General features: G+C 44.8%; 1 long non-coding RNA gene across 3 annotated transcripts in view; it reads right to left on the bottom strand.

Moving 5' to 3' along the window:
• Positions 1-2,868: 2,868 nt before the first annotated feature.
• The window catches only part of LOC119700968, a 136,807-nt gene continuing 113,298 nt past the window's right edge, over positions 2,869-26,377 (bottom strand). For 2 of the 3 annotated variants that reach the window (XR_005256955.1, XR_005256957.1), the window contains 4 exons: positions 22,674-22,803; positions 20,317-20,405; positions 12,944-13,054; positions 2,869-2,916 (listed from right to left, as the gene is read on the bottom strand). This is a non-coding gene — a long non-coding RNA (uncharacterized LOC119700968). Of the gene's footprint in view, positions 2,917-12,943; positions 13,055-20,288; positions 20,406-22,673; positions 22,804-26,377 lie in introns of all 3 variants that reach the window. The other variant, XR_005256956.1, reaches the window with a different exon arrangement.

Below are 26,377 nucleotides of genomic sequence, written 5' to 3'. Positions count from 1 at the left end.
CATAGGAATAATGTGTGGGGTCTTGCATGATCAAGAATAACTCCCACAGGATAAGGTGAGGAATATGGGGTTGGACTTTTTATGCCTTTATGCTTTTTGTTCTGTGTGAAGACAATAGCTCTGAATTTTGAAACTATGAACTTCTTTTCAACAGGCTAAAGATACCTACAGTTTTAAAAGGTCACTGGAATTGGGTGTTTTTGAGTCTTCAGGCATCTTTAAAACAGACCAAAGCAAACGACTGGCACTGCAAATGGGTCTCCAGTGCCACCAGAACATAAAGACAAAAGCAGTGGCTCTGGCACTGGCTGGCCACCACGCAGCAGTGACACTGGTTCCAGTGCCACCAGCCCAAGCCATGTTCTGTACACACCTCCCACCTGCTGCCTCTCTCTCCTTGGTCTGGAAGCTCACACTGCTGGCTCTAATCCCTTAGCCCAGCCCCCCTCCACGGAACACCAGGCTGAGAGGGAAGCTCAGAGAATTACCCCTGTGGAAGAGAGGAGGAGCCAGGACTTTGCTGCTGTTTTGTTGCCAGTGTTGCCAGCACTGTTGCGCTGCTCTGAGCACAAACTGACCTGCCCTGGGTACCTGTGGTGCCTCTCAGCCCCTGACAACCTCAACAGCCCTGGGAGTTGTGGCTGGCACACATCCCTGCACGGGGCTGGACACCACACCACTGCTTTAACCGTGATATACTGGAAAATGGAGCAGGGATCAACAATGGCCTTTGGCTGCTAACCCCAGAAAGCAGCTTTAAAAATATTATTATTGCAGTTGTTAACAGTTTACAAAAGGATGACTCCCAGGGCTGCAAGAGCTCATTGACTTCACACACACACATCCTTCTCCGAGGTTAAATGGGAATGGTTTATGAGCACACAGTTGAGAGCAGAATTACCTAATGAAGCGCACTTGCCTGAGCACAGCCAGCTCACACAGAGCTTTCCTGCAAACAGAAAAAGGTGCTTTTAATGGGAGAACCTGCCTTTGTTCCCAGCTTGGGAATGTTGATGGGAAATTGTGCTTCTAGGCTCTGGAACACGTGTATGCAGAAATGCACAGAGCTCTGTTAGCATTTGCATCGTGGTGGTCTCAAGGGGGAAAAGGTCTGAAAAACAAACCTGTTTTTGCACAAGGGCAGAAATGAAATTATCCAAGTTTGAGCAGGTTACTAACAGTGACAGCCAAAGGGACTTACCAAGGTAAACCCACTCTGCTGAGAGGCTCCCCGTGACACAAGGCACAAAGGCCAAAAGGAGGCATCTCAAGGCAATGCTGCAGAGCTGGGCACTGAACCTCTCCCCCAGTGATAAGAAAAGAGGGCATTAGGCTGCAGCATGTCAGGGAGAACTGGAGAGAAAAGGCGATGATGAAGCGATGGACAGAGTAACGTCTGGGGTAGCTAACGTGATGAGAAATCCATTTATTCTCACACCATCACTCCACGTCATATGAAGACATTTAATAAGGATTCCTCTGAAAATCTCAACTGAAATTCCAGATGCGACTCTCTTGACTTAGCCAGTCATTTTTCAAACCACCTCTAAGAGCAAGGCAGACAGTATTTTTATGCTCTCATTAGATCTATGGAGGATCTTTTTGTGTACAGGGCAAGCTCCCTTTACTCTCTTCCTTTCTCTTCTCCTCATGGGTGGCACTTGACTGGAATATCAGTCATGGATAGAAGTGAATCCCCTTCCTAAGAACCACTGTTAGCTCAATGTGCTCACCTCTCCTACAAAAGAGCTCCCAAGTGCATAGAAGAAAAAACTGAAGAGGGACACCACAGCTGCCCTGGAGAATAGGATTCAGGGTCTGCAACAGATCTTTCACATGATGCTCAATTGCACATTAGGAGAAGAAAGAATAAAAAAAGACAAATAGCTGTGTGCTTCTCATCCTCTGGGAGCCTGACTCCCAGCCTGACTGACAGTTCCCCAAAAAAGCATCTCAAGAGCTTAGTGAACCCCTAAGACCTGCTCTCCTGCCTTCCTGTGTAACATGAGCCATGGAATCTCACCCAGGCATTGCTGTCTCCAAACAGAACATGGTCTGACTGACAAAACCCAGCATGTCTGACTGGATAACTGCCAGCCCCCACCTTGGAAATGCAATCAGATTGGATTGCCTACCAACACCCAGAATATTAGCTAGCAAAGATCCTGCTAAGCAATGCTTACCATTTTGGATTTGTGTTTCTGGAGGTTTTCCATCTCTTATTGAGCTCTTGAGAACACGTAAGACACCAGCATTGTCTTCTGCATCTTTTTCCACTATGCCACAAGAAAAAAATGGTATTAGCAGCACTCTAATGAACTGGTACAAAACAGAAGATTCGTACATGACTGTCTATGCTCAAAGCATGAGGCAGTGAAATACAAAGACAAAAGAGACATCAAGTCAGTATTATTACTGGTTAAAAAAAAAAAAGCAAGCAAACCCTTCAAAGCTGTTTGTTAAGCAATGCTGTTTGGGAATACTCTCCTTGCTGTTCTAATTGCTTCCCCAGTGGGAGGAAGGTGGAATGCATGTGCTGATGAGACCAACATTTCCTTCTAGAAGGGCTGTTTGACTTCTAAGTAACACTGAAACACAAATAACCTCACTTGATTTACGTACAAACTACTCTGATGAGCCAAACGCCTTCCCCTGGCAAGAGCTGAAGCAGCACAGGCTGTGACTGAAGCTCCTCAGCTGTCCTGCTCCTTCCCCTGCTCAGACACTTCACATCCTGCAGGGACTGTGGGAATGGTTACTCACCACCAAACTGGGCAGAAAATTCAGTAACTTTTAAGTCTTTAAATGTCCAGTCCCAGCTTCTTGACATTTTGCTTCAGCAAAGTACTTCAGTGTTGATGACAGTGGGGAACTGGTGGTGTTTGTTCTCTGCCTTCTTTCAGCTACTCTGTGAAGCTAAAAAAGGAAAAATGTTTATTGGTACAGTCAGTTTCCATGTAAAAGCTGAATCTGATTGCATTTTGGTTTCACTTGGGATAGATCTCTGACAGAAAATGCGTCTTTGTTTTTAATTAATCCATTCAGGGACCCTAACTCTGCACAGAAGCTCACACTTTTTATGTAATTACTTCTAAAGGCCTTTTTCAGCACAGCATGGCTGTCTCTTCAGATTACTGATTATGTTTCTTTTCCTTTCTCAGTCTCTGTTGATGGAACATCAGCTTTAAGTAGTGAATTCTGTAGGCAAGGCTGCCTGTTCCTGGGAGCCCCCTCTGCAGAGGGAACTCAACAGCTTCCCTCTCTCCTCAGAGTGGATCTGTCCAGCCCAGAAAGGGTTACCAGCTCGGTGCACGGGCACAGAGCCTCTCCATCCTTCCTCCTGCTGCTGAGAGCTCTGTGCTTGCAGGCACGAGAGGCAAAGCTGTGCCAAGAGCATTCCCTCAACACCACAAGTGTACAAAGAACCTGCACAGCTCTCTGCTGCATCAGCTGTGACACTCACTCAGGAACCACTCTGTTCAATATTTAATCCTAAGGCCCCTTTAGCAGCTTGGTCAATTATGGGATGACAGAAAGAAAGAGAAAAAAAGGAAAGGAAAAAAAAGAGATACAATTAGCCCAGAGCTTCCATCACCACCACCATTCATCTCCAGCCTTGAGAAATCAAAGCTCTTTATTCTCTCCCACTCATTCCACTCATGTTTAGCAGTTTTATGTCAAACACAGCAGATTCAACAGGAGTGACTGAGAAATACTTTTCCTCGAGTAGCCCAACAATTCGAGTGCTATTGTGAATGGAAGGAGCTCTCTCTGCCTGAGCTAAGCTACACACAAGTACTAAAGCAACACACTCAGCGAGGCAGGGAAAAGCCTCCCTCATTCTCTGCAGATTAGGACACAAAAGGTACAAGGAAAGGGCTCAGCTCCACACTCCAGGAAAGGCTGTTGATGCCACGAAAGCAGGAGGGGACCTGTTTGTGCTGCTCTCAGGGAGACCCTGACACTTGCAGCCCTTCCCTTTCTGCAGTGCAGGCTCTGGAAAACCTGAGTTAACAGGTGAAAGGTGTGTGTGTGTGGTGGCACCGAGGTGTTTGTCACCCACAGGCTGGATCAGCCCTGGAGCTGGAAATGATGCACCTGAGAAGGAACACACAGGCACCGTTCCCTCAGCAGCGCCGTGGAAAGGAGCAGCTCCAGTGCTCAGTGCCCATCACCCGCTGGAACAGATACAAGGGAACCACTGCCAGGATGAATCCCTCTCCTGCCTGCTGGAACACGCACAGGGAGCTGCTCCTTGGAAGCTTTCGCTACTTCTCTCCATCTTTTGCCACAGAAGCCAAGGCTGCCAGAGTGAACGGGCTCTGATTAGTGCAGATCACATCCCACAGCCTTTCCCAGCTCCTTCTGAGCCGGCCCCATGAGTCTCCAAATGCCACAGAAAGGGACTGAATTCAACACTGAGGAGAGCAGGGATGAGCAGGCAGGGAAACACACGGCTACCAGAGCAGCCACTGCCACCATGGCACACACAGCACACTGTGTGTCTCCACTGGCTCTCCCCTAACAGTGTGCATGGACTCCATGCCATTTGGGATGGGAGCTGGAGATGCCAGCTGAACCTGCCCTGCCCACTCCGGACAGCTTTGAAGCTTTTGACACCCACAGGACCTTGAGGCCTCAGCTCCAAGGCCACCGGTGCAGCCTCTGCACCCACAGGCTCAGGATGGAATTGCACACGCTGGGACAAACCAGCCTCGAAGCTCCTCCCATTCCCTGGTCGCTCTTTATACCTCTGCCACATCCTCCCTGGCCCTGGATGCCCCCTCAGGGATATCTGTACCTGATCCTGCTGGGGCTGCTTCAGCTCACTGGCTCGACAGAAAAGCACCACAGCAACACACAACTCAAACTGCACACCCTGCCTGCCCACCTCTCCTCCCTCAGAAGCCAGCAGGACTCCTCCAGCTCGCCCTCCAAAGCTGAGCCCGTGTGGCTCTGGGCTCTGGCCCTCCGTGGGTGGCAGCCCTGGAGTCTGCATGGGGCAGCTGCTGATTCCAGGCTGTTCCTGGGGGATGCAATGTGGGTCCCTGCTTGTGCTTTCACTTCTGCTGTCACAGAGCTCTGCTGCTCTCCCTCGTTCCTGCACCAATCCCCACTGCTGGCTGCATCACCATCTCAGCCCAATGCTCTCTTCCACTTTTGCAATATTAAAAAAAAGCTTTTCCACAGAGCACACGAATGGAAAGCAATATTACAAAAACAGGCTTGCAGCAACATTTAGAGATTTACAGATTCAAACGGCTGCTGTGCCTCTGGGTTAAAATCCAGAGGAGCACTTACTGTTGGGCTCCTGCATTCCCACTGACCCATCCAAACCCTGCTAGCAGGGATGAAGGGAACAGTCCAAGGGGTGGTCAGAAGCTCACTGCAGCAGGTGAAGGGGGCAGCTGCTGGGCACCCCAAGTGTCATCACCTGCCACCCCCATCCTGCCCCAGCCCACAGCAGGAGCACTCCCATTTATCTGATTTCCAGGCATCAGGCTGGCAGTTGTTCACTACTGTCCCTGGCTGATTGGACACTGAGCAGCTCCAAAAGTCCCAGTCTGGGGGTGACAATTTTCTGTCAGTGTGAAACCTGACATCTTAGGGAATAAATGGTGCCTGGACACATGCAGGCATTTCATAGCTTTTAGATATTAGCACCAACAATTAATTCTGCTTCACTTCTCACACTTTTTGCGAGTTTTAAATATTTAGAGTTCAGCTTGCTCAAAGATTTATTTTACTTGATTTTTGATATTTGCTTTTTAACTGTCACACCTTCTTTGTCACTGCTTTCAACATTCTGAGAACTCCCATTTCCAGCTTACTGAGAATGCATCAAGGGGTTTGGTGCTGGTTCTGATGCACAGATTCACTCACTCACCCCAGAGACATTTTCCCACCTTCAAATACCACTGAGATGCCCTGGTTACTGTGCTCTCCTCCACAATCGCTCAGGCTGCCTGACTCTGTTTTTCTAGAATAAAACCCCCAAACACACCAAACCAAACCTAAAACCTAATTATTTTTGCCCATTTTTTCCCATCAAAGGGACTTGGGGTGTACAGAATTGGTGACACGTGGTTCCTGAGCTCCCTTTCCATTTCAGGCATGCTGCATTTCTGCTTATTTCACAGTAAACTGTGCCCTAGTAGCTGATTTCCCGGCTGCAGCCCAACAATTGCACTGATCTGTGGCATACTGCAGTCTGAGAGGAGGTCAGCATTTCAGCCTCACCCCTCTTACACCCTCCTGGATACTGAAATATGGAGGGTGAGGCCCTGGCCTCGAGGGCTGGCCTGCTCCTCCTGCAGGTGCATAAATCAGCTGCCAGGCCTGAGGCTCTGTGCCAGCAGAGCCCTGTTATTTACAGGCTGCAGACACGTCCCAGGTGCAGGGCGAGGCTGAGAGCAGAGGAAGCTGTCCACGCAGACACAGCAATTCTGCAGAGTGAAGCTGCTTCAACAAGAGGGCCTTGGGCACTCAAGGACTGTGCAGCCCAGCTTTTGGTTAGGCGTCAGAGCACTGATTAAAAGGGGCTCACTTTGGCAATGCTGTCTGTGTTGCAGGCTCCTTGGCCACCACCATCATGCAGACACCACGCTGCCCTTCACACACCTACCCAAACTGCTGCTGGGCTCTAAAGCAACAAAGGGGAGAGGCTCTCACACACAGCTTTTGATTAAAATAGAAAACAACATCAACTTACATGAAAATATATTTCAAAAATAACATCCGCTAACATGAAAATGTATTGCAGTGCTTGTTTGATATTTTGTTTTTCCTCCAATAAAAAGGCAATCATAATCTCTCACAGATTGTTGCTCCCCAAAAAAAGCATATCACAATATGCACTGACTGCAAATGCCAGATTTAAATATTCAACACAGCTGTACTTGTGGAGAGCTGACAGAGAAAATTCCCCTGCTCTCCCTTCCTCCCCATTCAGCAAACCAGGCAGAGGATTTTGAACATAAATTCAGAAAGTATTTTCATAAACAGAATATTTCAGCAGTTGAGACTGAGGTTTTAAGCAGTTCTGTCTCTCTCCACATTCTCTTCCTACGCCTTGGTGGAAATGAATCAAACTCTTAAGCTGCTGCAATAATCTCTAAGAGACAAAACAGATGGAAAAAATAATGGGATAAAGTACCCTATGAGTAAGATTTTGGCAACACAAACCCAATGCTTCTGTTCTTTACCTAAATGTTTAGACTTGCAGCACGTAAAATCAAAATAATTATTTTTTGTTTTAAATATGTGGCACATTTTATATAGAGCACACTTTTCATATTAAAAAAAAATTGCACAGGGAAAAGTGACTCTAATAGAACAAAATATCATATGTAAAATATCATATATATAGAACTTCAATATTATTCACTAAGTTTTGCCAAGAACCCCCAGAAAGAAAGAAGGCCTCAAGTGCACGTGCAGACATTGCAGCCCCCCAAGGCCTGCAGCCACAGGGCCCCAGCCTCACACAGAGGGTCCTGAAGGGCTCCTGGTGGAGGGCAGCGCCCCAGGGCTGCTCCCAGCACGGGAAGCGCCCCAGGGCTGTGCTCCCACCATGGGCAGTGCTGGCCTGAGCTCGTGGGGATCCCCCAAGGCCAGGGAATGCACACCATGTCCCTCCTGCACGGAAAAGCAAATCAGGTGGGATCACAGTGGGAACAACTGCATGGATCAGGCATGGAGCTGCTGGAAAGGAGCCTGCAGCAGCACCCGTTTCTCTTCCTTGTATTACCTTGTCTGCCATTACACAGCTCACCCCGTCTTCTCCTACCCCAGGGGCCCTGGTTTTGCCATCCTAATTCCCCCTTTTTGGTATTTATTGGACATTTTCTCCATCATCCGCCACAGCAGCTGCCTGAGTCCTCATTTTTTTATTTACAAGATTTCTCCACTTCCCACACTGTTGTTTTGTTATTGCAGCCACAAGTGAGGGTCAGCGTGGACAGCCTGGACATGACTTTCTCTTTGATTTCTGGATGGTTCCTGCAGTTTCCTGTATCTCCAGTCCGTTTGTGCCACTCTGTGGCCCCGTGCCTGGGCACTGCTGGGTCTCAGCAGCCTCTCCTGCTGCTGTCTCCAAGCTCACAGTCAGGGCAGGTCGGGTGTGTAACTCTAATGGGCACGATGAACTTGCAGTGAGATGGATCCACTTGCTGAAGGAAATAAGACTAAAAAATAACAAACTACCTACCTAAGGATCCCTGTGCAACCTCAGACCTACAGCCTGAAATTCCAGCAGAATGTTTAAAGAGATGCAGCTACTACCTTGAAAGAAATGCATTTTAGGGAACCTGTTTTGACTAGGAAGTAGGAAAAAAAGAAATTAGAATTAGGGCCATGAAAGCCCATACTGATATATGAGTAAAAATGTGTGCATGTTTGCATGTAAAATCATGCAGCTTAAAAGTACACACAGCATTGGGGGCTTTTGGTTACTTGGTTTTAATCTGTTCCAAGTCATGATCCTCAAATTGGGTTTTCCATAATTGGTTTTAGCTGAGCTATAATGCATTGAATTTGGAACCCTTAAATCTTCTTCATCTTATGTTGTTTTTTGGAGGTGAATATTAAAATAAATTTCATTTCATACTGGTAACAAGTGCAAGACTTGAGCTAAATATTTACTATTAGGAAAAACAAAATGCTTTTCTTTTTGAAGCAGAGCAGCTACAACATCATCTGTAAATGTTTGTCCTTTCTATTTCAGTACTAATAACCACGTTTTTATGACCTCACTCACGAAACCCACAAGAAGCTGGCTGTTCTATTTCTATCACGGGCACTTGTTTGTGCCCTTTACATCATTTCCTACTTCTAATAACTAATGATGCTAGGTAATTACTTAACAGATGGTAAAAGCTCTTTAACTGCTTTTAAGGGCTACTGAGCTCTGCTGCATTTTGGGAGCATTAACTTCTGTCCCTTTCCATCTTCCTCGGGTCATTCCACATTTGTTCAGCCATCTTTAGGTATTCAAGGGCTTGAGAGTTTTTTAAAATTCAGAACTGGGGGTTAGTAACACACTACTTCAAACCATTGTTCTTTCAAATACTTCTCTTACTGAGGCCACTCCTAACACTGAGAAACCACGAGCCCTCTCTGCTCCCTGGGAGTGATGGGCACAGCAGCCCAGGGCCTCTAACCTTCAGCTACCACAGATGCAGATTCTCTCTGTCCTGCAGCAACAAACTGTCACATCATTAACAGGAGGCTGGGGGGAAAACTCAAACCTTAAAACTTGAAGGGGTCGCTCTCATTAATGTCCTTGCACTGCGTTTACATTTTCTACCGAGTTACACAGGAGGAGAAATTCCACATCGGAGAGGGCAGAAGTGAGGGATGAAATTCCCAGCTGAACACACACAGGAGTTAGTGACCCTCTCCATACTTCCCTTGCACTTGCAGTGAGCTGCACTTGAGCCACAATAAGCGCTGGCCTAATTACTCCAGCTCCACTGCACAACACCAGCAGCTCTGCTGCTGCTTTCCCAGTCTAACAGCTGTTTGTCTGGCTCTCTGTGGAAATGCCTGTGAGGAGCTGTGGCTAAAGACACAAAATCCACTAAAAAAAATTACTGGGGCACAAATTAGCAAAGACTATGTCTAGAAACAAATAATTCATTTTTATGATTGCTGCTAAAATAAACTCTTGCATTTTGCATGAGACTGTTGTTATGGATATTATTGCCAATTTGATTTTATCAATAATTTGCCAGAGCCAAATTATGATATAAAAACAAAGTACAAAATTTATTTTGCGCAATTTGACAAAATTTCGGTAAGCCACGGATCGGACAGAGTCTAGCCCGGGAATAGACCCTGGGTGTCGCGCTGAACAGCTCCAAGCACTGGCAGCTTCGGAGTGTAGCGAGCACACTGAGTTTCCTCCACGCAGGTCTTTTATCCTATTTTTCTTGCCGCGGGCTAGGAAGTCCATTGTCCTTTTCATAACCAAACAAGTTCCAAAGGTTTCTCCGGTCCAGTAGAATGGTATCTGATGGAAGGTGGTCCTGTCCTCGATGTCTTCGGGAATAATTCATCGACTTTTGGTCTTGTGCTAGACAGGATTAATCTTAACAATACACAGTCACATCCCGAGAGAGATATCCTTGTTATCACCCTGAATTCCGATACTCAGTTCTTACTGGAAATCTCTTTTACAAACCGAGAGGTTTCCCAGAACTGTTTTAAAATTCTAAACAGTGTGTTCCCCCCCCCCCTCCAGTCGGGAGGATCCAGGTGTGCTGCTGATGGCGTAATTCCCTGTGTGGCTGCAACTGTGAAACCAACTGTCCCTGTTGGGTTTCACATGTAAATAGAGTCTATTGGTGTGGTATGTGTTGGTGTTTTGCTGCAGACTGACTTTTCTTGGGTATTTCCCTGAGAACATGTCCAGACGTAACTCTCCTTCTATCCCTTTTTACTTTAATATCTATCTACCTTCTTTCATACTATTCTGAATCTATTCCTCTACTCTAATAAATATGAATTTTGACACTCATTCATAACACTGTTAAGTTGGACGTAATAAACAAATAAAGCCAGTGTGATTTCTTCAGCTTTAGGATCAAACAGCCCTCCTGGTATACAGCCATAGTTACGAGTGATTAAGTTGTACATTTCTCATCTGATGCCAAGAGCTGCACACAGATTACTGGACACACCACAGATGAGCTCTGGTTAAGTGTGCCCAGAAGTGTGATTCACTGCTACAAATAAATGTTCATAACTGATTTGTTACTTAAAATGAAATGGGTACGTAATGTAACAAATGGATTCCAAAGCAGAGGTTGTGAAACTTCTGTTTGAAGTGAATGTTGTGAATACCCCTCTCTCTTTCTCACCCTCATGTGTCAGTGTGTGTCCATCCAGCTGCACTGCCCATCCCTGAGTGGCACTCGTGGCTCTGCCACCTCTCGGGCCTTTGGTCAGTGATTCACTATTGAACAAACAGCTCCTGGGGTGGTCAGAGAGCACACTTGTTCCCACAGCTAAGAGAAGCACATTGTGACCTGCTGACTTTCCTGTGCACAGCTCTGCATTCTCTGAGCACAGGCACCAGCCTCCCATTGCTGTGCACCGAACCCGAGTGCCTCCTGCAACTCTGCAGTTTTAGCTGGGATTGAGAAGAAAATGACAGTGATTTGCCCAGTGAGAACCCAAACGTGACCTCAGCTTGTACTTTGTTCAATAATCTCCAGCACATTCAGGAAACTGCTGTTTGGAGGGGATAATGTTCACACACAGAGTGATACCTATAATCACCGCCGTACAAAAATGGGCCCTCTAGGTATTAATTTTTGATGTACTGAGCACTTCCTTTGCCACTCCATTGCCATCCAGCATCACTGTTCCATAAATTTAGAGTGTTGCTGCATTGCTTTGCACCATGACTCCTGATGATGTAGCAAGCCTAAGCAGATACAGCTGATTGTAGGAGACATTTGCATTTCCTGCTCTTTGAGAAGATAACAGATACTATCCAAAAACTTTTAAAACAGCACTATCTTTGCACACCTTAATAAATTGTTAGGAATAAGCAAACCCCTCAGTTATGTTACACTCTAAATCAGCCTGGGCTTTACATGAGCTTGTAACAGATAAGGGAAAAAATGAACAAAACCGACCACAAACCAAACACAAGTCTGGGAAGGTTCCACATGAGAGGAAGCTCCAGAAGTGTCCATGCCTGAAATGAAAGGGAGAGAATTTGTGCCCAAAAATTCTTCCAAGATGCTTTTTTTTTTCCTCTTTTTTTAAAATTAATCTCAGAAATAATTATTTTCAAATACACTGGCAAATCAAGAAAATCATATCATGAAACTGCATAGACAGTAGTCAGATGTAATATACATTATTTACTCTTGCAGCCTGAGAAAAGAAATGCAGTTCCTCTTACATTTCAGATTTTCAAAGCTGAAACAGAAGACAGATCCTTTCCCTGCCTGCAAAAACACACAAGGGGTGTTGTGTGAAAACAGAGCTCTCCTCATGCTCTTTGAGTCCTCCCAATGCACTGAAAGCAAGCACTTTGCAGGAGGCTCCCTGAAGCTGACAGGACTAAACCCAGCAATGATCAATCACCTCAGTTCAGCCTGTGATTCCCAGTGCCAGCAGGAGCACTGAGCTCATTCCCAGCAAACCACGGGCTGCCATCAGCCCCAGAGTGCCAGGTCACAGCCATTCCCGAGACACAGCACAGCCCTGAAGCATTCCAGCCTTGCCATCCTGGATAAAAGCCAAACAGGGAGGAAGGGGAAACCGAGAAGCACCTCTGGTTTAATCAAGGGCTGAAAAGCCACAGGTTTCTTCTGAGATTTGAACTGATCACAATATAGAATTATCATTTGGTAGGATTTTTTAGGTTTGCTGCAGTGTCATGGCTCTAGCAGAAAGCATGCACAGGAATGTGTTCTCAAGGCTCTTGGCTAATGGGTTCCTGTATGTCTTTACCATATTTATTTGGATTGAAACAGTATATTAGTACTGCTTCCACAGCCTCTGGGAGCTCCAGCACACAACTCGCACTACAGCAAAACTCTCTCACTACTAAAACAGGACCTCTGGCAATTTGTAGTTATAAAAAAAGTGTATTTTCAGAAGGCAAAATAAGCACGTTGATGTTATTAAACATGACAGCAGGTCAGCCTGGGGACAGGGCAAGTACTGAGCTGGAGAAAATGTTAGTAAATAATCCATATTCCCATCGCCTGTCCTGCTAAAATTGGTTGAAGCACTGCTGGAAGTCATCTCTGAGCCAATGCTCTAGTTTATTCTAGAGAAGATAAGGGAGACGTCAGCACCTGACTGGCAGAGCCCCCAGTGAACGTTCCAGGACCCTCTCCCCACACCAGGCTTGAAGCAGACTTGGATTTGCTGCCTCCTTTCCAAGGACTTCTGGGAAGTGAGAGCAAAGAGATCTCACCTTACAAAGAGCTGACTGCACTCCAGGTCTCTGCACTCAGGGGCCCTCTGGAGTTTGCTGGTGCAGCAGTACCCACAGAGAGCAGGGACAGGTCCTGGGGACCATTTCATCCTGAGAAGAAAGACAGATAAAGTCAGTGTTCAGGTGGTTTAACAGAAATGAGAGTACAAGAATGGCTATTTCATCCTTTGGTTGGAAGCAAATAATGCACCAAGTGGATCAGGCCAAACTCAATGGACCCTGTTAAGATTTTTGTCCTGATGACCACTCATGAGTGAGTGTAAGGAAATACTAAAATAATGCTGCTGTGGAAAGGCATCTGAGAAAAATACCGAGCACTGCTGCCAAAGTACAGTGAAAGTCTGCAAACCTGAAAGAATTTGATAGAAGACTTCAAGACTGTGAAATAAACTTGACAGCATTTATTCATCATCCCAATAATCCTCACCAAACAGAGGCTGTGAATCTTTGGCAGACTGGGAGGTTACGGAGAAGAATAAAATGTTGGTAGTAATATCTGTTCCTTCTACACTTTTACATTATTTTAATTTTTTTTTAAACTTGACTCCACTCTAGTGGAAGGAAGAATAATTAGGAAAAGGAGAAAATCAACTTAAGTAAAATCAAGACTTTATTGTTAGGTAGCAGCTGGGATTCTGACGGTCTGGTGCACAAACCTACACGGTGCCTTCTGGAGCTCCACAGTGCAACCACCAGCTGCAGCTCAGGGAACAGCAGGATGGGAAATAAATGAGAGGAAGCAAAGAGAACTCATGGTATTAAGAGTTTAGCCCCTTTCCATTCTCTGTTTAATTTTCCAGGGGTGAAGTGACCAAAGAAAAGATAGAAATAGTAATTTATTCTGGTGGGATTTTTCACAGCTAAACTAAATGTTTATAAAAGGTACAACATCATTGTTGCTGTGTCTGCACCAGCACCACCATCACCTCACTGAACTGCATCCAAGTGCATTTACAGTTAAAGAAGCCATCTTTCTTACCCTGGTGATGTGCAATAACAAGCATTTTGGAATGCAATGGCAGGTTTTTATTTCTGAGCACCTGCATGTAACATTACATCCCTAACTCTTAGTCTGCACAACTAACACTGTCCATCTGAGGAAAGGAAACTCTGTTTTTACTGGCAAGAACAAAGAAATTTAGCCCAGGATAGTGCAATATGCCTCTTTGAGAAAGGTCCCAACTATGGATGAGAATTTCTTACTACAGGAAAGGTTTCTAAAACCTCGTTACTGAAAAGAACAGTTATCTTGGAAAAAAGGAACAGACAATTTTCTTTAAAGCTCAGCCATTATGAAGTGTGTTTGGGGTTTTTTCATCCTTGGAAATCCACCTTCTCCTCTAGCAGCTTGGAGCTTTTTTCTCTTTATATTAAGTAAGGACAGATTTTCTTACTTTTATAAAAAGCTTGTGGAAAGAAAAATCCTGCTTAATTCTTCACAGCAGATCTTTGAGCACAGACTTCCACAGAGCGACTCTACATTGCTCTGAAAAATGGGAATGGAGTTCTGGGTGCAGCTTACAGACTTGGGCTCTGCTCTAGAGAGATACCTTAAGCAGATAAAGATGAATTTTATTAAGCTAAATCCTTTCATTTCTGCCCTTGGACTTTGGAACAGGTTGAATGTGATTTCAGGACAGATCATATCTGAGCTTTGGACTTTCAAAGAGCTGAGAAAAACACACGTGCCCACTTCAAACCTCTTTGATCTGGGAACACAAACCCCGGCCTGTGCCACCCTGTGAGCAGAGGAAGGGGCACAGGGACACACCTCTGCAAACAGCTGGAGAAATTCCAGACTTCTGTGCTGCTGAAAATAGCAATATTATTTGCCCAGTGGGTGCTTCATTTTCTTTGAGCAATGCTGCTGTTCTTCAGCTGCCTCTAGCATTCGATTCAGGAAATGAAATGCTGTGGGGCTGACAGATGTTTGAGGGAAATCATGGACCGTGATTTGGGGAAAATGATGGATGACATTCTTCACCCATCCACTTCAGGTGCTTCTTCCTCATTAAAAATCTATCTCAGGCAAACTGAGTGCACCGTAAAATCTTGCAGCTATGCAATAAAATTCCCTTTTAGACTAAAAACACATCTCTAAGTTGCATGCAGAAGCACACAGCCATCTACATTGCCAGCTTTATCCTGGGAAAGACAGAGGGACCAGGGTGAGGAGTGCAGAATCACTGCACACACAGGTGCATTCTGGCTCTCCTGGAGACTGGGGGAAAGAACACAGGCTCCTGAACCTCCTTCCTGCAGGGAAGTGCAATCTGTGCTGCCTCCTACGGATCTTACCAGCAAACCCAGCCAAAGTCTTTTGCATCCCAAGGATTCTGTTGGGTAACACCAACCAAGACCCATCAGCAGAGATCACTTCCTCACCTTCTTGCCTCTGTCCCTTGGTGGTGCCTTTCCTAGACTTGCCTTAAACTGGGATTTTGGGAAGCTGGAGTGATCCTGCAGCTCTGGGTGGGGGCAGGCTGTAACCAGTGGGGCCTGGCAATGATTCCTACTTCCAGAACCTGAATTAATAATACCAACACATTTTTAACTGACCATTGGAGAAGGATCCAGCAACAAGTCAGCTATTCCATTATAGCACACAGAAATAATTACCCAAATACATTTCTATCCAGGGAAAGTGTTCTTTACAGCTCATGGAAAAATGGGTTCTCTCGGGCTGCAACACCCTGCTGCTAATTCAAGGCTCACAGGACTTAGCTAACACTGAGGGAGAGCTCCCAGCATTTTGCCATCCTCTGAACTCAGCCAGAGCAGTGACAACACTGGCTTGCCCATGAGCAGGCAGGCCATTTCCCCTGACTGCTCACAGATCAGGTGTCACAAAAATCTATCAGCTCTGAGTGTTTCTCACTGGAGCATCACGTACACACTCCCAGAAAGGGAGAAGCAGGAAAACTCTGAATTATAAAGAAAAGAATTGGAATAATCACAACTCAGATTTTAAAAGCCGTGCTTGCAAGTAAGCACAAAATATTTCCATAGACCCAGCAATGCAGATGATCAAGTGCTCAGAAATGTTCTGCCAGAGGGCTCTGTCTTCCCCTTCAAGAACTTTTGATACATCAGCAGCCATATGCCTTAATTTACCGGTTTATGCTAATTTCAGTGACATTTTGCTTCTGATAAGAAAAATCTAAGTGATCTGAAAATCTATGTGATGTTTCAAAATGAGTTTTCACTTAAAATGTATAATACATACACACAAACAGATTTTGGTTTGTCAAAACTTCTCCAGCAATACAATAACAGCAGGAAAACAAGGAAGAGCCGTGGAAGGAGAAGAATAAATTGCCACTGAAGGAGACTGGGGCTTGTGGTCATGGAAAACCTTCACTGTTGTTAGACAAGTACCTTTTCCAGTGGCCAGGCAACAATTGCTTTTGGTCAGCATGTGGTGATCAGATGGGCATCTTCTTGATTCTGCCTCACTGAAAGGGAACTGAAGGATTAAATGATCTCTTGAGAGAACTTCCAAATACACATTTCTTTAGTTTAAAGCTTTCAATAGGAAATAACCAAATTCTTGAGTTACTGATTTCACAGGCCAACTCTTTGGACCTACTCCATTCAAACAATGGTGATTACAGAGTATTCTGTAGGTGAGTATCACACCAGGTCATCAGGAGCAAGTCTCCAACCAGGTTCCAATGAAAGATTCACAGACTTGAACTGATCCTTGCTGCTGGTCCCAGTTTTGAACCCCTGGAGTCTTTCAGTGTATGGCTTCAAGCAAACCTGGAGCTGTTCTAAGCAACTTTGGATATCAATACTTTTGAGAATGAAAAAGGAAAATTGTCCTTTGACCCTGATTTATAAAATCACTTGCACTCTTTTTAACCCATAAAGAGGGCATTCATTTTTGTCTTACAGAGAAAGCCTATGATGACATTTTCCAGGGATGTTCTTTCCAAGGAGATTCAGCTACTGCCATCTATTGATCTGTACTGTGAAGGGTCACTGTCCAAGTGCACATCTTCCCTGTACCTTTTCTAGCAGGACTGTAAAATATCAGGGGTGAGAAAAGGACACTGAAAGAATGTTTCTCCTTCCCAGCAGTGAAAAGCAGGGATTTGGAACAGGAAGAAAATATCAGGAGTGGTTGGAGGGTGGGGTAAAGGCACATGCAGATTGTACATTACAGGGAAATTCTCCAACAAGAAGGGTAATATCCACACGCATGGGGTGATCTGTCACTGACTGACCTCTCTGAACACCAGTCTGAGATGTGCAGCTGTCCTTTCCTCATCAGCTCCTATTTACATGAGTTGGTCAATGTTCAGCTCTTTAACATCAGCCCAACCTCTCTGGGCATGCAAATCCTCACAGCCTTTGGACAAGAACCTATTTCCAGCCATCTGTGGAAGGAAGGCACTGACCTGAACTAATTAACTGAAATTAAGCCAGCATTTTAAGGGGATGAGGCCAAAGCAGGAGATGCAGTGAATCAGAACAAGAAGTGAGCTGTGACTTCCAGCAAAGCCCTGCCCACATGCCAGGGAGCAAACTGTGAAGTTGAGGAAAGCAGCTCGGGCAGAGTGAGTTCATGGGAGTGGAGGAGAAAACAGGGAAGCAGCCAAGGTGGAATTTAGTCATTTCCTGGTTTTCTGTATCCCAGCAAATTCTGCCATCCCTCAATCCTTCTTTTGGTTTTCCTTGTGCTGAGCAGCAAACAGCCTTTATCTCCTCCAGTCTAATCCCAGGGTTTGACAGCTGTATAATAGACCTAAGGGCTTCTGCCATGTTATGGCTTTCCCCTTCTCAAATAAACAACTTTGATGAACATTTCTTCTCTCACTGCCTCTTTTACCTTTGACCTTGCAAAAATAAGAATTTCCCCCTTCTGAAAATGAACTTACCTTGTCTAAACAGAAATCTCCTTTATTAATTTGTTTTCAGCTGAAATACAAAATATCCACTGCACACTTCCTGCACTATGTCAGCATCTTGCTAATTACTTACAGGCATTTATAGTCATGAAGAGAAACTGAGAGAGATCTTCCTCCTGTGTGAGGCAGCTGGGCTGGGATGTCAGGGCTGGAAGGTGCCTGAGGGCTCCCTGTGTCCCCTGGACCAGGCTCTTGGGAGCTTCTTGATCCCCGTGGCCATGGTCAGGCTCTCCTGGAAGGGAAGAGCACTGCAGTGCAGTGTGGCTCAGCCATGATGGACACAGAAAATGAAGGCCATCAGCATTAACAAGGCAGTGAGCTGCTCTGTTAGAGAGTGCTGAAGGCATGGACATCCCATCTGATTCAAGACTGTTCCTCAGGGAATTCCAGCCACCTACTGCCTACTAGGAATATACAGTCACAGGCATTGTCACCCAGCTTGGCTGGTTTTTATTGATGCTATTGCAGCACTTTGAGTGAGTCAACAGCTGGGCCACAGCTCCCAAAGCTCCTGGATTTCCTTGTGTGAAACACATAAATAAAAAGAAATAGTTCTTTATTGCTGGTTGCATCTTCACTAAAATGCTGCACAAGAACAACAGGTCCTTTCCACTTGAAAACAGAGCTCCACACTTCTGGGGTGGCATTCCCATTGCAAGGACTGCAGGCTCACCACAGGCCCCTCCTCCTCTCATCCCTACCCTGTTTCCCTTTCCAAAGCAAAGTGACAGCAGTTACTATTGTAACAGCCTGCACACACTCTGCTGAGAATAAATACCCACGTAATGAGCCTGAAATGATATGGTAATTTCTTAATTCAAAACAATTACATGGCTATTTGGGCCCTCCAAAGTAAGGTATTACTTACTCAGCCCAAACAAACTGCTGTTTGCCCAGGTTTTGAACTCTGGTAAACAGCAGTGCAGCAGTCATCTGCATACTGAATCCTGAGACAATTCTCTGTTAGATGTTTACACACACAGAATTGGAAACAAATATTTGTCAAGGCAACGAGCAGCTTTTAGCACAACCAAGGGGAAAAAAACCAAAGCAGAAAGCCCTTGGAAACAGGAGTGAAAACACGGCCAAGTCAGAGTGCCACAAGGGCACCAGCTGGCTCCAAGTCACCCAAGTGCCCTCTAAAACATCTCACGAGCTTGAAAATGTTCCATAAGGGGATGGGAATAGTTTAGTTTATCTTGGCTCGCCATTTGTGTCTGAGTTGAGCGCCTGTCTCCCTGTGTCACCTGGAGACACTGATGGGAAAGCCACCACAGAAATGAAGATGGAAGGAGGAAAGGAAAGAAGGAAAGGAAAGGAAAGGAAAGGAAAGGAAAGGAAAGGAAAGGAAAGGAAAGGAAAGGAAAGGAAAGGAAAGGAAAGGAAAGGAAAGGAAAGGAAAGGAAAGGGAAAGGAAAGGAAATTTCAAGGAAAGGAAAGGAAAGGAAAGGAAAGGAAAGGGAAAGGAAAGGAAAAGGAAAGGAAAGGAAAAGGAAAGGAAAGGAAAGGAAAGGAAAGGAAAGGAAAGGAAAGGAAAGGAAAGGAAAGGAAAGGAAAGGAAAGGAAAGGGAAAGGAAAGGAAAGGAAAGGAAAGGAAAGGAAAGGAAAGGAAAGGAAAGGAAAGGAAAGGAAAGGAAAGGAAAGGAAAGGAAAGGAAAGGAAAGGAAAGGAAAGGAAAGGAAGAGTGAGGGCAGACAGACCCTTAAGCCCTTGATTTCAGCCAGCTTTCCTCGAGTCAATAAAACATCTTCCACTGGCTCTGGCGAGGGCTGAGCAGGCCTGGATTTCAGAGCATTAATGGAAGACTTAAAAATCATCTGGTGAGCACTAGCAGAGGGCTCTCCATGAATGTGAATAATGCAAGCGGGAGTCATGACCACTGGCTTCTCAGAGGTAATTCCCTGCTCTCTGAGCTGCCAAAAGCACTGATGAGGAAGGAGCTGGAATTGCACTGAGGCTGCTTGGTGGAGGAAGGCAGAGCGCCCTTCAACAGCCAGAGTGGGGATCAAGTACCTCACAGACACCCATGAGTGAAGCATACAAACGGGCTACATTGAGTGGGCTGCTTTTCTTCTGAGATGATTAAATATTTGGGCCTGGAATGGAAATTAAATCCACAGTTGACTTTGTATCCCTCCATTACACAGCTACACTTCAAACACACAACCTTGAGTTTCATACCTGTATTTATATCTTTGGAGTTGCTGATTTAAAGAAGCGGACACAGATGAAATTTCCTACTTCCGGGGGAAAAAAAGATAATGAAATCAACTGAAATCTGGTCTGTCCTTATTAACTACAACTTGGGTGAGAAATAAACTCAGTAGCCCACGTTTCCACTTAAAAAAACCAGGCAAACTGAAAAAGCAGGATGTTCAGAGGCTCTCAGATTACAAAGAAATAACACATACCCTGTTTTAACGAGGATGTGCAACTTACAACAGGGTGGTCCAAAGGATATCAACAGAACCACTGTTTGGCTTCCAGAAGCATTTCACATCTGCTAAGAGTCATCTGATGTTCTAAACCTTCAAGAAAGCAGAAAACACATGATTTTCTAACATACATGCAAAAATGTAAACTAAATGTAAATGTAAATGTAAACTAAAACTTCACATGACTTCAGTGGTAGTGCTCATTTTTATGCATACTTGGAAATTTCTGTTTCGGCATTAGGTATCTCCTAATCTATTTCTATATCAGAGCTGGACTATTCCAGGACTGTCACTTAGCACTCTTGCTGCAGCAAAATCAGCATTATACTCTCTGCTTCATTTACTGATGCTGTTCAAGGTGTAATTTGGAACACTTGACCTTACCAGAAAAATTGCAGCTTCCCACGGCATCAATGGAGTCATCATTAAAACCCCCCAACACTGTTTTGCATTGTTTGCAAACAAGCTGCATCTAAGAGTACAGCACAACACCACGTGCTCTGCTATTCATGCAATTGTTTGCTCAGAAACCACATTTTTTCTCTCATTATTTGTATTTCTCACGGCTCAGGAAGCAGACTGGGTGCAGTGGAAGGTTGCCTTCCTGGAAGCAGTTGTCTGCTTGCTTCCTCTGGGGTTGTGTCAAGAGGCTGCAGTGTCCCACAGCCCCTTCCCTCCTGTGACCAAGTGCCTTCAGGCTGCTTTCTGCTCTTGGTGCCAGGCCAGCCCCATTCAGCCTTGCTCTCTGCTGGAGCTGCCTTGCCATTCTGCCACCAGCACTGCTTGAGGTGCTCCTGACACCCAATCAGTGGCACATTTTCATGAGAACCTTGTGAAACTCTCTACTGTTCTCTGTATGGATTCTTTGAAGCACCACAAGAGGAGAAACACCCAAGCACAGGGTCCAACATCCCAAATTCTGGTGCCAGCAGCAGTGCATGCAGGTGCTGTTGTCCATTTTGAGTGATGATGCCCAGATTATTTTCAACACCTCAGCTAAAATGTTGGCTTTTATTCTAATGTGTGATTACATGCACTTGGATAAACTCATTTATCCATCTCAATGCTATTGCTTGTTTCAGCTTGCCTGGATTTAATTCAGGCCTGAGCTCTCTGTGATCATTTGTTCACGTTTATGGCATTACACATTGTTGACTAATAGCTTCATTTTGCTGAGTTTCCATTTATTACTGTCACTATTACAGCAGGATTTACATTTCTGCAACTTGCCTATCCTAGCATGAATGTGACTTCACTGACATTTAACACTGATCCTGAAGGCTCCTCTTTGACTGTTTGTCACCTAAAGATCAAATACTTCTGCTGCTAACTTTTAAAATCAATTATAATCTTGCAGGATTTGGCTCAGAGGATAACCCAAAGTGAAAGGCAGGGAGTCTTAAGAGAGAGAGTTTCCCAGTGCATTACATGAGATTGATTTTTCATGTGCAGAAAAAAGAGCTCTGCTGAAGGGAAAAAATCCCAACAAATCAAAAAATCTTCAACTCACAGTCAAGTCTTTTCTATGGTACTTGAAAAATATGCATCAATCTGGTTTTCAGTCAGTGAAATTTTAGAATCTGGTGTAAAAAAATTAAATACTCATCAATAATCATTTTATTTGATATTACAAAAACAGTTAAATATTTAAACTACAATTTATCATTTTAAAAATAACATTTCTCTCTCTGCTTTACAATATTCATCATTTAATAAACTGAATCTGAACTGAATCTCCAAGTTCAATCAAAATATTGAGGGAAAATGAAGTGCTGTGATGGGTGATTTTCCATCAATAGGTAACCAGATAAAAGCCTTCACTTTCAGAGTCATTCCTCGTCTGTATAAATGACAAATACAGATTAACGGAATCCTCAGAAAAAGAATAATACAGGATCTTAATGGAACGAGCAAATGTTTCATTGAAAATACCCTTTCACACTGTGAACCATAATTGTTCTCTAAATTCCCAGCAAGAGCATCCATTCGCCTCACACTCTGAATTAGGCTGAGAAACATTTTAAGGCACTGAACTTGGAAACTGTTGGGGGAATTACTCACAGACGGGTGAGCAGGAGGGCCCCTAGAAGCAGATCACGAGCAAATCTGTTTTGGGGGCAGTTTGAACAGGGTGCTGAACAGCCCCACAGAGCAGCCCTGAGCTGCAGGAGCTGGAGCCGGACCCTCGCCGGGCGCTGCTGTGAGCGATCGCTGGGGCCGGGGCAAAGGCAGAGCAGGAGGCAGAAGCAGGGGAGCGGCGCTGGCGCTGGGGAAGCGGAGCCGCTGCACGCACCAAAGGGGCCCAGGGTCAGGCGAGGCCAGCGGGGCTGGCAGAGAGGCCCAGGGAACAGAGCTGCTTACCTGGGAGCGAGGTGTGGGAGCCAGGATCCCAGGATTGCTGTTCCTTGCCTTTCCCAGCTGCACAGTGCTGCAGGCGTCCTCTCCTCAGCCCTTCTGCTCCTCAGCCTCTCCTGCCCGTGCTGAGAACCCCCTGTTCGTGAGAGAAGAGCCATTGCAGGAGCAAGCCAGCGCTCCTGGGGGACACAGGGGGACCTTGCCAGATGCATGGAGTAACAGGGAATTCGATTTCTGAGCTATTAGCACACAATTTTACCTGAAAATGACATCTCAAAGGATTTTCCTAATGCCCAAATTTCTTCAGAAAATGGAGTACTGGGGTCTGCTTCAACCACATTAGAACAATTTATTATTTTAAACAGAACAACACATTTTGCTTTAAAAACAATGATTGTCAACTGCATTTTCTTAGAATATTTCCATCTGGGAATTCAGATGTTTTTAGCACAAGAACTCGAACTTGCTGCAGAGCTGTGCATGCCATTAGCTAGTTACACACATTGCAGTTACCTCACCCTGGGAGAGCTGCTTCCCAGCCCAGGTTTTCCCAGAGACAATTGGAGGCCAGGCAATACTGGGGACAGGAAGGCTCATGACTGAAAGAGGAGGAACCAGTTCACTTGCAGGAATGCAGTGCTTAAGAGCAATCAAAAATGTCATAACAAAGTGTCAAAGTATGTTTCAAATCAATGTTCTTTGAAATCTCCATTTGCCAGAGGCAGATGCTAACATTTTGTCTTTCTGGAAATAAAAACAAACACTGAAACATCCAAAGGGAGGGAAATGTGCCATTTTCTCTCATCTGCTTGTGTCCACTCCCCATTTTAGGATACAGCCTAAGCAATGGAGGCCCGTAGCAGTGAGGCTAAGGGTAAAATGGTTAAAAACTCATCATTTGAGCTCCACAGGGAAAGTTAGTGTGACAGACAGGAATCTGGAGAGCCCCATCAGTGCAATGGAAGTTTTACCTGGGGTAGAATCTTTGTGACTGAAATCTAAATACAGATAAACACATCTATAATGTAACTGTTCACGCACAAACCAGACACCAAAACCCAAATCACAAAGATGCTGCTCTGTCATCAGAGCTCAGCGTTAATTTACTTTCCAATTCCAGCCAATTTGTTATCACAAATGCTCTCAATTAAAATGTTTTATTTGATACAGAGGGAATTAAACCAATCTTTTTATTCTGATGATAGAGATGCACTTAGCAAAATATAAAATAGTGATTTAATGGCTACTTAATGGTCTGAAGCTTTAAATGAACAAATCATAAATTAAGGCTTGTGTAGCCTGTTATGCTTTCCCATTTGGATCCTAAAAAACCATCTGCATTCATTGTGTAGGTCTGATACAGAACACCTTGCTCCCCAGTGAAATTCAGCTGCATCCCAGTATTTGTCACCAGACTGAGCTTGACTCTGCTGCCTTTGGAAAAGCTTCTGGGTGAGGTGTGGGACACGGCCTCTCCTTGGACAGAGCCATTTCACTCTTCTCCAGGTGACTCTGAACCTGCCTCAACACCCAGCCTGACCCACACTAAATCCGCTGCTTTGCCTGCAGCTCACTGCATCATTTCAGACCAGGCAGGGGGGATGGATCTTTGAAACTCCCAAGGAAAACTGAACACACAACCTGGGTAAGTAAATGCGAAGTTTACAGTGAGACTGTAGGAAAGAAATTCCTTCCCAAAAGTGCTGGCAAACACTGCTACTTGAATCAGATCCATGAGTCAGCCTCCCTTTCTTCCTGAGTCACTGAGATTACAACACATCACTAATTTAGCAGTTTGGAAAAAAACAGTGAAAATAACACACACTCACACGTATATTTGTGTATTTAAAGATTCATCTTAAGTTAAAAATATAATTTTTTGATTCAAGTATTTTGAGTGGAAAAAAAATCTGAAAATAGTCAAAGCTAAGTAAAAAGAAAATGCCTAAGTTTTTTCTCTCAGAATATGGTCTGAAGATCTAAAACAGAATTTATTGTCTTTTTCTTTCAAAATACGTAATTCAGTGCATTCTACAAACAGAAAGTTTTTAAATTCTATCACCAAAAGGAAAGATGACTGTTCTAACAATTTCATTCCATTCCCCGGGGTTTTTTCCCTCTTCTGGGCATTCTGTGGCAATCCCTTTCCCTTCAGGCACCGGCCAAGAAGGCGTGCTCAGCTGGCCTCAGTGGTGCCTCCGAGGGGCACTGTCTGTTTGCTGCTGCCATCCCTCACTGGGGTTTGCATTCCCCCCGTGCTGCATCCTTAGTGCTCGCCCTGCTCCGCAGGCTCTGTCACCTCCAGGTCACTTCAGTCGGTTCTGCCTCCTGGGCAGTTTCCTCCCATTAAGGAGCTGGGTGTGCAGTCATTCTCCCATGACCAATTAGTCCTGGAAGCACCATCGTGTCTTTGCTCTTGTTCCCTCTCTCAGATCCATTTTCAGCTTTTTCCTGGTGTCTAAAGCCTACCAGGATTCCATAATGACAATGTTAGTATCTCAAATGGCACCTGAGAGCTTACATCCTCCTATTTCAAAACCCTATTATAGTTTTTAAAAATAATAAATAATCCCATTTTAATGCCACAGAAATTCATATGTGACTCCTCTGTCACAAAAACCTGGTCCAGCTGCCTCTGGGACTGTCAGCACAGTAAATTGATGGCATCAACTAAACAAGCTCCACCAAACAACATAATTCTCCACTTTTCAGGGGGGAAGAAAAAGCTGCAGCAGCAGCATCTCCTGCAGTCTGGTTTTTGATTAAAGAACCAAAACAAACCAGTGAAAAAGCAACAAAACTTATCATTAGGCCTTCAAAAATCCACCTGTTTATGCTCTTCACATCTCTGTCACCTGTCAGGGACTCTGATATTTTCAATGAATTGGTCTAGGGAAGCCCACAATAAAAGAAATTGGTGTAAAAATCAAGAACTATTAAACATTCTGACTAGCATTCATTCACTTTTGCTGAACTCACAGATCACAAACTGTGGCACAGACTAAATTAGAACTCCTGTTGGGGTGGCAATGCACACCAGCCCTGTGAAGGTGTTTTGTGGAGAGGTTGAAGCTTAACTAACTTTTCACACTCAGAAAGGCTAACTGCATGTTTTGTGACTTCCAGATCACCTCCACGTGCTGTGCTTCTCCAGGCATGCAGTCCTTGCTTCTCCCAGTGAGGTAGCCAAGCAAGTGGTGTATCCAGACACTGAATGTATCCTCAAATAGCTGCTGAATCCACCACTGAGTAAAAGCAAGTACAGGTATTTCTAAATTACCATCATGCATGTAATGGCATCCCAGCACACACAAGATTTCTTCCAGTCAGGAGGAAATTTCATATAATGATACTTGGTAGATATGATACAATATAGGTTGTGTAATAAATGTTCCATGAGAAGTCAAAATTACAGGGCTCCTCATCATTAAGCATCTTAGGAGTACTGTGCTCCCAAAACACAGAGAATTAACCCCAGAAGACCCCAAAGTTCTCTCCAGCAAGTTGTGCTTTAACAGGGAGTTTCTCCCAGAGCTGCAGCTTTCTCTCTGACCTTCTTCTCATTTCTATCTGCCTACTCTGCCCCAATCCCTTCCACCTTCATCCCTCCTGCTTCCTCTGGGTTGTCTCAGAATCTACGCTCAGACTTTTGAAGCACTGGGACATGCCAGAGGGGTTCAGATCTTCTGACATGAGGATTTCATGCAGGA

Source organism: Motacilla alba, chromosome 4 (genome assembly GCF_015832195.1).
Source record: "Motacilla alba alba isolate MOTALB_02 chromosome 4, Motacilla_alba_V1.0_pri, whole genome shotgun sequence".
NCBI classification, from domain to species: Eukaryota; Metazoa; Chordata; class Aves; order Passeriformes; family Motacillidae; genus Motacilla; species Motacilla alba.
The sequence above is the reverse complement of the archived record's forward strand: the minus strand, read 5'-3'. Positions and strand labels throughout refer to the sequence as shown.